The following is a 9,432-nucleotide window of genomic DNA, read 5'->3' on the forward strand; positions in this document are numbered from 1 at the left end:
GTTTAAACCAATAATGTAATTGGTTGTAGATAATGCAGGAAGCCACAGCACAGTGTTTACAGCAAAACAGCCTGATGGCTTGCTCCACTTAATTCAAATGCTTAAACACAAGTTTTATTACTCCATCCTCCGCATGTTTCCCCCTGCAAACAACAAGTAATTAACATTACTTTAGATTCAATTTTTTCAGATACCAAAGCAATAATATATGCATTCAATTTTAGTCCAGATATCAGGCAGAACTTCAGAAAACCTTTTGCATCCAATCAAAGGAACTCTACCAGGTTGTTTCATCTTTCCAATCACTTGTCAAAGCGAGTTCCATACAAGTAGAGAGAAACTTTCTTAACAAACAAATGCGATAATCAAAAGAGGCACTTGATGTGGCTATTTTAAAAAGGAGCCATTTCAATATTGTATCCATGCCTCTGGGTGGGTGAAATTTTGGTGAGAAAAATTGGTAATAGTATTATGACTACTATAAATATTGTTTCCAGCTAGCTTGTATTGAGTTATTAACATGAGATAAGCAGAATGCTCTATATTACATGTGTTAACTCTTTTAATACAGGTAAAACCTAAGTGAACTCTAACAGTACCACAAATTAAATGCAGTAAAATGCTATTTGAATGAATCAGTAAAAGGGTTTCCACAGACCAGGCATAAAGACCCTAGGTTTTCTAAGTATGTTTACCAAATTTTGTAATTTATTTTCAAACTTCTTGGATGTTGGGGGGTTTGTTTCCATCATTCTTTTTTTGGTCATTTTAATTTATTTTTTAGACAGTTGATAATTTATTTAAAAGTTTGATTTAAGCATCCGCAAATGTGACTTGAACCTCCACTTCTGGCTCAATACTGATAGAAGTAATTTGTTTAACAATCTCAGAAGGACCTTGAAAAATTAATGAGTCACTTGTGAATCCTCTTTGAAAATGAGCTCAAGTCTTTGAAACTTCACAACCAGGAGTTTTTCTTATGGTGATTATCAGAGTCTTGGTAGGCATCTGAACTGGTTCTTCCACTTTGAGATTCTTTTCCTTTATGCCTCTGAGCAAATCAGCACATATCTTCTACAAAGATTTTATTCCGTGGCCAGTTAGAGTAATTCTAATTTGGTGAATCATCACCTCTGGTTCCATGGTTGTCTTCCCAGTGTCTTTAAAAGCCATTTGCAGTGGGTGACTGCCTTCTCCACCTGTTTCTTAGGGAGAGCAAATAGTGGGGAATGAGGAGCAGTAGTGGGGTGTCAAGACCTCTGCTGTGGCTACCCTTGAGTTCTAATCAGAGAGCTTTGGGTCATTTTTGAAACGTCCCCCAATAATGGGCCCGTGATTAAAGGAGTGAGACTCATACAAAGCGAAGGTCAAGCAAAGCTTTATTTCACGCCAGGCATTGAGAATCAAACTGAGGGTTCGGAACTGTGCCTCTTACAGAGAGGGTGACCTTTCTCTGTTTCACAGACTAGTTTTTAAGGGCAAAGTCCATGTGGTTTGGCCTGGCCATGCACAGGTGGCCAATGAGATCGAAACACACAAAGAAAGCTGCACAGTCATGTTAGGTCACACATAAGTGATCAATCGAATTACAGTTTACCCTATAGTAGACATTTGAACTAGCCTATCACTTTGGTCAGAATTGGCACCCAAAAAGCACCCAACGGGCGGGGCCCATACTCCTTGGTAGCTAGGGAGACAGTATGTGCCCCCCCCAATGATTGAGGACCCAATCTAGGGACCTAGCCTGACCCACCCTTGTATTTAGGCTTTGTTACATGGGACTGGTTTCCTGGACTTGTTTTTAAGTAAGTCCCCTGGGGGAAGGGGGACAGGGACTGTTTAAGTTTAACTGTATAAACAACAAAGTCATTGTTTAACCAGATGGGAGTGCTCTGGCTAAATAGGTCCTTACAATTTTTACATGAACATTTTTCTTTTCTAGAAAATGAATACCTTCTTAGTACAGACTCCTAGTTTTTATAGGAGAGAGAAAAAAGTTTGTTTGGTTGTTTTGTTTGTTTGTTTTTGTTTTTGTTTTTTAATTAAATAATGTGGGGCACCTAAGTCGTTCAGTCAGTTAGTGTTGGCCTTCAGTTTTGGCTCAGGTCATGATCTTGGGGTCCTGGGACCAAGCTCCCCATTGGTCTCTGTGCTCAGTGTGGAGTCTGTTGGAAATTATCTTTCTTTCCCTCTGTTCCCCCCCCTTCTCTCTTGCTCTCTCTCTAAAATCTTTTTTTAATTAACTAACTAGTTAATTAATCAATTGTATCATGTGCCTTTACTTTCACCTTGTATTTTTAAAAGCATCTTAGCTACATATTCTTATGGCATTCATAATAAAGTGTATAGAATTTAGTGTAGGAGGAATTATTATGCCTATTTGATATATGAGATAAAGTAGAGATAACATTTTTTGATTGGTCCTGAAAGACCCCTGCCCTGAAAAGTCCCCTCCCCTGGAAGATAGAGAGGATAACTAACCGCTTGTTTGCTTTTCTGTGAACCGCTGGCTTTTAGGCGTAGATTAGGTTATTAATTGCGTGACTAATTGCTCTTTTGCCCTTCTGTAACTGTTTCGCTTATAGAATTAATAGAAGACGCCATGATGGCATTCCTACCTTCCCCCTTCTTGTTCCCCCTCCCTGCCTCTCTCCTCCCGCGCACGGGCCCTCAGAACCAATCAACTTGTTCCCCCTTCCCGCCTCTCTCTTCCGCGCGAGCGGGTCCCCAAAGCCAATCAGCAAACTCCACATATGCCTTTTTCAAAAGTTCAAACTGTCCACCAATCAGTTGCGCCCCACCCAAAACTTGTTTGCACCTGTCTATAAAAATCCTGCACCACCCCAGCCAGGTGTGCTCAGCTAGCAGGAGCTGCTGACCACCCGCAGGCGCGCGCTGACCACCCGCAGGCGCCTGCGTAACAATAAAGAACCTCTTGCTGATTGCATCCAGTGGCAGTGTTGGATTCTTGGGTAAGGGGATCCGCGGGTCTTTCATTTGGAGGTCCCACCGAGATCATCGGACTCCTGCCCACGGATCCAACTGACTCCCACCGGGAGGTAAGCTGGCCAGCATTTAAATTTTAATAACTATGTGTTTTTGTCTCCTGTCTCGTGCTCTTGTTTGTCTCTCGTCTTGTGAGGCCTCTGTTCTGCCTGTTCTGCGGGTAGCAGAATAGGACTGTACAACAGCGCGCGTTGTTGCTCTGTATTCTGTAGGCAGCTTGAGAAGGAGTTGACGAACTCGGACTTCTCCCCTGCCACCCTGGGGGACGCCCCAGGGATCTGTCCGCCACAGAGGAGCCTCTTGGTTCCCCTGGGCTGGTTCTGTCCGCCGCAGAGGAGCCTTTTGGTTCCCCTGGGCTGGTTCTGTCCGCCGCAGAGGAGCCTTTTGGTTCCCCTGGGCTGGTTCTGTCCGCCACAGAGGAGCCTCTTGGTTCCCCTGGGCTGGTTCTGTCCGCCACAGGGAGACCTTGTGGTTCCCCTGGGCTGGTTCTGTCCGCCAAAGGGAGACCTCGTGGTTCCCCTGGGCCGGTTGAATTTGTATTTTCGGTTTTGTACCGAAATCGCACAGCGTCCTTCTTGTTAATTGTTTTGTGTGTCTTGCTTATTGTCCTTGGTGTTTTCTTTGACTCCGAATGGAGGCCAACAATGTATGTCTTCATGCATGTCTCCATGTTATGTCTTTAAATGTGGATATATGTTCCTTGTACTGGTCATGCCTTGTACTGGTCATGAAGGTTACATTCTGTTTAAGGGGACTCTGGCTTTATTTCTCTCTGTTTCTCCTAATAGATGTGGGGGGCTTCTCTCTCACTCACTTCCCATGTAAATGACTATTACTGGAGCCAACTGGGGTTGGTCTAACTCGAGACAGAGACTATAAGGAATATTCCCAAGCAGCTGCCGAAACTCTCTTTGTTTCGGGGAAGTTTCCTTGTGTTCTCTGGCCTGACTTGGACTGCCTAATCCCCCCCCCCCTTGCTGGTGGGAAAGCATGGCGTCTGCTCCTCTGTTGGGGCTTATGAGCTCTGAAACCGGGAATCTTTTCTTTGCCTCCTGGCAGCACTTTGTTTCTTCTGTTTCCCCCTTACATGTTTCTGTACCAACGTGTGTGCAGCCTGCATGACTGGCCTCTAGATCATGCACCACGGCTCCTTCTCTCTCCACTGTAAAGGAGCAAGAAGAGCACCCCTGGACCTAACACTCCCCACTCCAGATCTTCCCACGCATGTCTCAGGTAAACATTCAAAGTGGAGTGGGCCCAGGTGGAACATAAATCACTACTGGAACTAAGTTAAGTTTGTTGGTTTAATTAAGACCTGTCTTTTAAGTTATCAGCAGTAAATGTGAAACTTCAAAATTTACTGAAGGTCAAATAAGCTTGTGTTACTTGTTAAAATTTGTTAGCAAAGAAATGACGAAACTGATGGTTAATTGTCTATCTCAAAGTTCTAATGGGTAATTGCTGAAGTAGCTTTCAAAGTCTTTGGTAACCTGAAAGTTTAAGTTTTGCTTGGATGACAAATGGAATTGAATTGTGGACATCTAGGTCTTAACCAAACAGGATAAAATACTAAGTCATAAATTACTGGATGTAGGTTTGTGCTTTTGACTTCTTACTGCAAAGAAACTAAGAGTATTTAAATCTGCTGGTAAGCTTGTTTTCCACCTAAATGATTCATAAAATTTGCCACCTGAAGAATTCTGTTGTAGCAGTTCACAATTGGTTAATAACTAAAGGTGTTTCTAAGAATACAAAGTTCTGCTTAGTGTAACTAAGACTGATGGAAATAAAAGGAAACTGTATGTAGGAAAGTAGGAGATATGTAGGAAAGATTTAAGGAATGGGAATACATTTTGTTGAAGGTAAAGAAAGATAATTTTGTCCTAAATGAGATGGTTGTTTAGAAGGAAGTGGCTTGGGACAAAACCTGAATGCAAAGGAAAGTTGTAGGTTTGTGAAGGGAAATCTTCAGAAAAGGAATTTTATCTATGGTCAAGAAAGGATTAAGATTGAAATGAATGGGTTTTAAAGGTACATTGGTACAAGACTGAAATTCTCTGTTCAAAAGGACAATGTTTTCTTAGATCAATTGATCTGCTGTTAAGAAAATGTAAATGGTTTTTTCTTTGCCTGCCCAGAAAAACGAGTTTCTATGTTCAGTTTTATCAGGTGTTTAACATCCCTAATTATATTTAGGCATGTGCTTTAAAACTTTCTAAGATTTTAGCAAATGTTGACAAGATTTAAGTTGTAAATCTCTTTAACTCAGGTTAAAGGTATGCGAAGTTGCTCATGAAGTACTACTGAACCAATGATAAACCTTGGGTTACATTTGGGAAAATGCTAGAACTATTCTAGAGATTCTACGCACTTCCTAAAGTTTAACGTTTTGAGAGATCATCGCTTGATACTGTAATTATGGAAATGTTATGTATCACAGAAATAACCTGATTTCCTTGCAGCTAAATTGTAAACTCCCGTGTCTCTTTAGCTCTAACCATATCCATTCTGAGTTTTCGTCATTTATAATTGTTTTAATTCTCTGGTAAAATGAGTTTTATCTTCAAGGAGATTCCTATAAAGGACTTCTACAGATATTTGATATGCTTGAAAATCCTAAAACTGAAATGGGTAAGAATTTCCAGAACTGACTAAAGCCGCATTCACCAGATTTAGTAACATGGGACTAAAAGATTATAGTGTTGTGTCCCTTAATGTTTTGTCTTTAAACATTGCTGGTTCTCTCTACTGTTTGCTCTTACAGACTAGGGATACTCCCTCCTAGTTATCTGTAACTTATAGAGATGTAAAAGTGCTCTTTTGTAAAAGTGCTCAAGGCATTCAAATTTTCTCTCTATCTGAACCCTCTGAAACCAAAGGGTCTCAGTAAGCATTCTTCCATGGCAATCAGTCATTTGCATAAGTTCAATAAGAATCTGTTCTCCTTGTAACAGGAAAGAATTGGAAACTGGTTATTTTACCAAGGCTTTGACTGGGATGTCATATTTGAAAAGACTCAGATATGACCAGACAGCTTTAAGGAACTAAGGTTGACTTTATGAAACCTGGAGCCATAAAGCCCCTTGGGACTGTTGGCCTGATACCTTGCTTACAGAGTTCCCAACAGCCCCACCAGGTGAGTAAAGAATGTCACTCCTTGGTAGGAAGAGGAATTGGCCCAAAGGCATTGCAGGCATGCCTCATGGCAAGTACAGGGCTTGGCTTCTGGCCTGGAGAGGCTACTAAAAGTTCAACCTAGAGATTCCTTATACAAAGTTCCAGCAAAGCAGATTCTAAAAGATCTATTGATCACAGTCACTGTTCTTGCTGAGCTTATGTAAATAATTAGGCCAAGTTTGTTAAAACTGGACTTGTTTCACAAGTGAATTAGTCCTGATTTGGCTATCTCTGGAAATGAGGGTTATTTTAGAGAGAAAAATTGTTTTAGTAACACACCTTTATGAATGTTAAATTCTAGATTTGATTGTCTTTAAATGTTTACCTAAGCTAAACAATTTGAGATAAACTTCAGAGAAGTTGTACAATCGCTTCTTTAGTCAATCTTACTGTTTTGTGGGGATATTAGCAGACCCCACGGCACATGATGAAATAACTGGAATAATGAAATTGTCTAAAAGCCAGCATACTGCACTCCATAGGATTAACTATGGACTTGTGGAGATAATGGATGACCCTACTTTCTTTATGAGTGGATTGGATGATCCATGGGGGACTCCCCTTATCTTTTGACAAGTTTTCTCACTTGCCAGTGATCCTCTGTAATCAGGATATTGTTAAGGCTGGACCACTCAAAGGTCGTCTTATTGGTTTCATCCCTTAGTCATATTTATCCTAGAGGCCACCTCTGTTGAGGTTCAATTGCAAACAGATGTTTTAGCTAAGCATGGAACAGCCCTCCTATAAAAGAGCCTCAAAGCTCACTATGGGACAGTCCTTGACTGTAATGATGTCACATCAGGTCCAGATTTGTCTTAGAAGCCAAAGGCCACCAATGGATGATGGAGGCCGACTTATTAAATATTGGACTATACTTATAGATATGCCAGAATTAATACTTAAAACTTGTCAGACTTTAAACCTAGTTACCTGTATGCCTGAACCTGACCACTGTACTTCTTTCTCTATAGAGCAAAAATGTTCAAAAGTTATTGATCTTGCTTACTCTATTTGTCCAGATTTAAGATGCCCCTGTTAAAAATATAAATGACAGTTGATTTTCTGATGTCAATAGTTTTCATAGAAAAAATAAGAAAAGCTAGGTGTGCCATAGTGCTCACTAGCACTTTGCAATTGCCAAAGCCTAAGAATTAACATTTATACTGACTCCAAATATGCTTTCCTGGTACTACATGCCCATGGAGCTATTTGGAAAGAAAGGGGATTGCTATCAAGCCATAACTCCCCAATCCAATATGGGCCGAAGTTCCAAAACCCTCCTCATCGCTATACTAAGGATGGCATATATCAAATCTGGGATACACATCTGTGTCTTACACCCATGATTGGACAGCTCAGTCAGAAGGCAGTTTTATGCTGGGAACAAGAATCATACGAGTGGTACTTGGGCAAATAACACAAGATGTCTAGGATGGCTCACTAGAAATGTGTTCCCAAGTAATAGTACTCTAGGCTACTGACTGATTTGCTACTGATTGGGCAAGGCGACCTGGCATTAGATGGCCAGCTCCAAACGGAAGCCACTGGATATGTGGAACCAACCTGTGGCCCTGGCTTCCTCCAGGGTGGATAGGTCGCTGTACTTGAGGATTTGCCTGGATTCATGGGCTCATTACTAAAACCATTACAACTCCAGCTAATCTCCCCAACTTGAAACAAAGATGGACACGATCTGTTTTTAAATGGTATGATCACTTAGCATCCATCTTTGTTCCATCTGCGGGACTAGAGGATGTCATGTGGCATGTAGAAGCCCTTAATAAATATACTACAAAGGCACTCAATGATTCACTAAATAGCATCTCCCAGCTTAATACTGAAGTGTCACAGATACGCAGGGCAGTCTTACAAAATAGGATGGCCTTAGATGTCCTGACAGCAGCCCAGGGTAGCACATGTGCAATTATCAAGACAGAATGTTGCGTATACATCCCAGACTATCACAAAAATGTCACAGGAATAATAAAGGATATGAACACCCAGATTAAGGCCCTACAAGATCCCTCTCTCTCTCTCTCAGTGAATGGTTAAGTTCCTGGTTTGAAGGAGGACTATGGCCGAATCTCTTTTTCGGGCTTTTCATTCTTATCGCCTTATTAATCTTAATATGTTGCTTTGTTCCATGTTTCTCTACTTGGTGCCGAGACTCCATTGCTACAATGACTTTGCCACGACAGACGATCCTTGTCGCGCGCAAGGACGCCTCTTCACTGTCAGCACTGGATTCAGCTGCCTCCACCTTTGTAACTCCCTTATACGTTCCTTCCCTGATCAATATTGACCCGAGCAGGTAGGGACAGCTCTACGCCCCTATTCAGCATGAAGAAGTTACAGAAGATGAGACCTTCCACCTTCAACTCCCTTAAAGATTTCAGGGTCAAGATTGTTCAGGGGGAAATGAAGGAGCAGGAGGCTGGCTGAGGACGGAGAAGGGGCTAATGCCTTGCACCCCTCTCCACCCTTCTCCACCGCGAAAACTGGTTCAACAGATTGCCTTGGCTTACTACTTTGTTGTCATCTATAACGGGCCCTCTCATCATTCTGTTATTAATTCTAACTTTTGGTCCTTGTGTCTTAAACAGGTTAGTACAGTTCATTAAAGATCGCCTGTCTGTTGTTCAGACTATGGTACTGACACAGCGATACCAACTCCTCAAACAAACAGAGCCCCAGACTAGCTCAATGGAAGGGCAGGACATGCAAGAACAAGCGAATGGATAGAAGATTCTATCCATGATAAAGAAAAAGGGGGGAATGAAAGACCCCTGCCCTGAAAAGTCCCCTCCCCTGGAAGATAGAGAGGATAACTAACCGCTTGTTTGCTTTTCTGTGAACCGCTGGCTTTTAGGCGTAGATTAGGTTATTAATTGCGTGACTAATTGCTCTTTTGCCCTTCTGTAACTGTTTCGCTTATAGAATTAATAGAAGACGCCATGATGGCATTCCTACCTTCCCCCTTCTTGTTCCCCCTCCCTGCCTCTCTCCTCCCGCGCACGGGCCCTCAGAACCAATCAACTTGTTCCCCCTTCCCGCCTCTCTCTTCCGCGCGAGCGGGTCCCCAAAGCCAATCAGCAAACTCCACATATGCCTTTTTCAAAAGTTCAAACTGTCCACCAATCAGTTGCGCCCCACCCAAAACTTGTTTGCACCTGTCTATAAAAATCCTGCACCACCCCAGCCAGGTGTGCTCAGCTAGCAGGAGCTGCTGACCACCCGCAGGCGCGCGCT

At 42.2% G+C, this 9,432-nt stretch overlaps 1 long non-coding RNA gene and 1 pseudogene across 2 annotated transcripts; one reads left to right on the forward strand and one right to left on the reverse strand.

Moving 5' to 3' along the window:
• Positions 1-813: 813 nt before the first annotated feature.
• LOC309849673 (small ribosomal subunit protein uS10 pseudogene) lies at positions 814-1,173 on the reverse strand (annotated as a pseudogene). The gene has a single exon. The product of its transcript is annotated as a small ribosomal subunit protein uS10 pseudogene (transcript).
• A 1,644-nt stretch (positions 1,174-2,817) lies between these two features.
• Positions 2,818-8,970, forward strand: LOC309849734. The gene is made up of 3 exons (XR_014303866.1): positions 2,818-3,059; positions 4,120-4,239; positions 8,827-8,970. It is a non-coding gene; the product is annotated as an uncharacterized lncRNA (long non-coding RNA).
• The last annotated feature ends 462 nt before the right edge of the window (positions 8,971-9,432 follow it).

Source organism: Mustela nivalis (genome assembly GCF_964662115.1).
Source record: "Mustela nivalis genome assembly, chromosome: 16".
Taxonomy (NCBI): Eukaryota; Metazoa; Chordata; class Mammalia; order Carnivora; family Mustelidae; genus Mustela; species Mustela nivalis.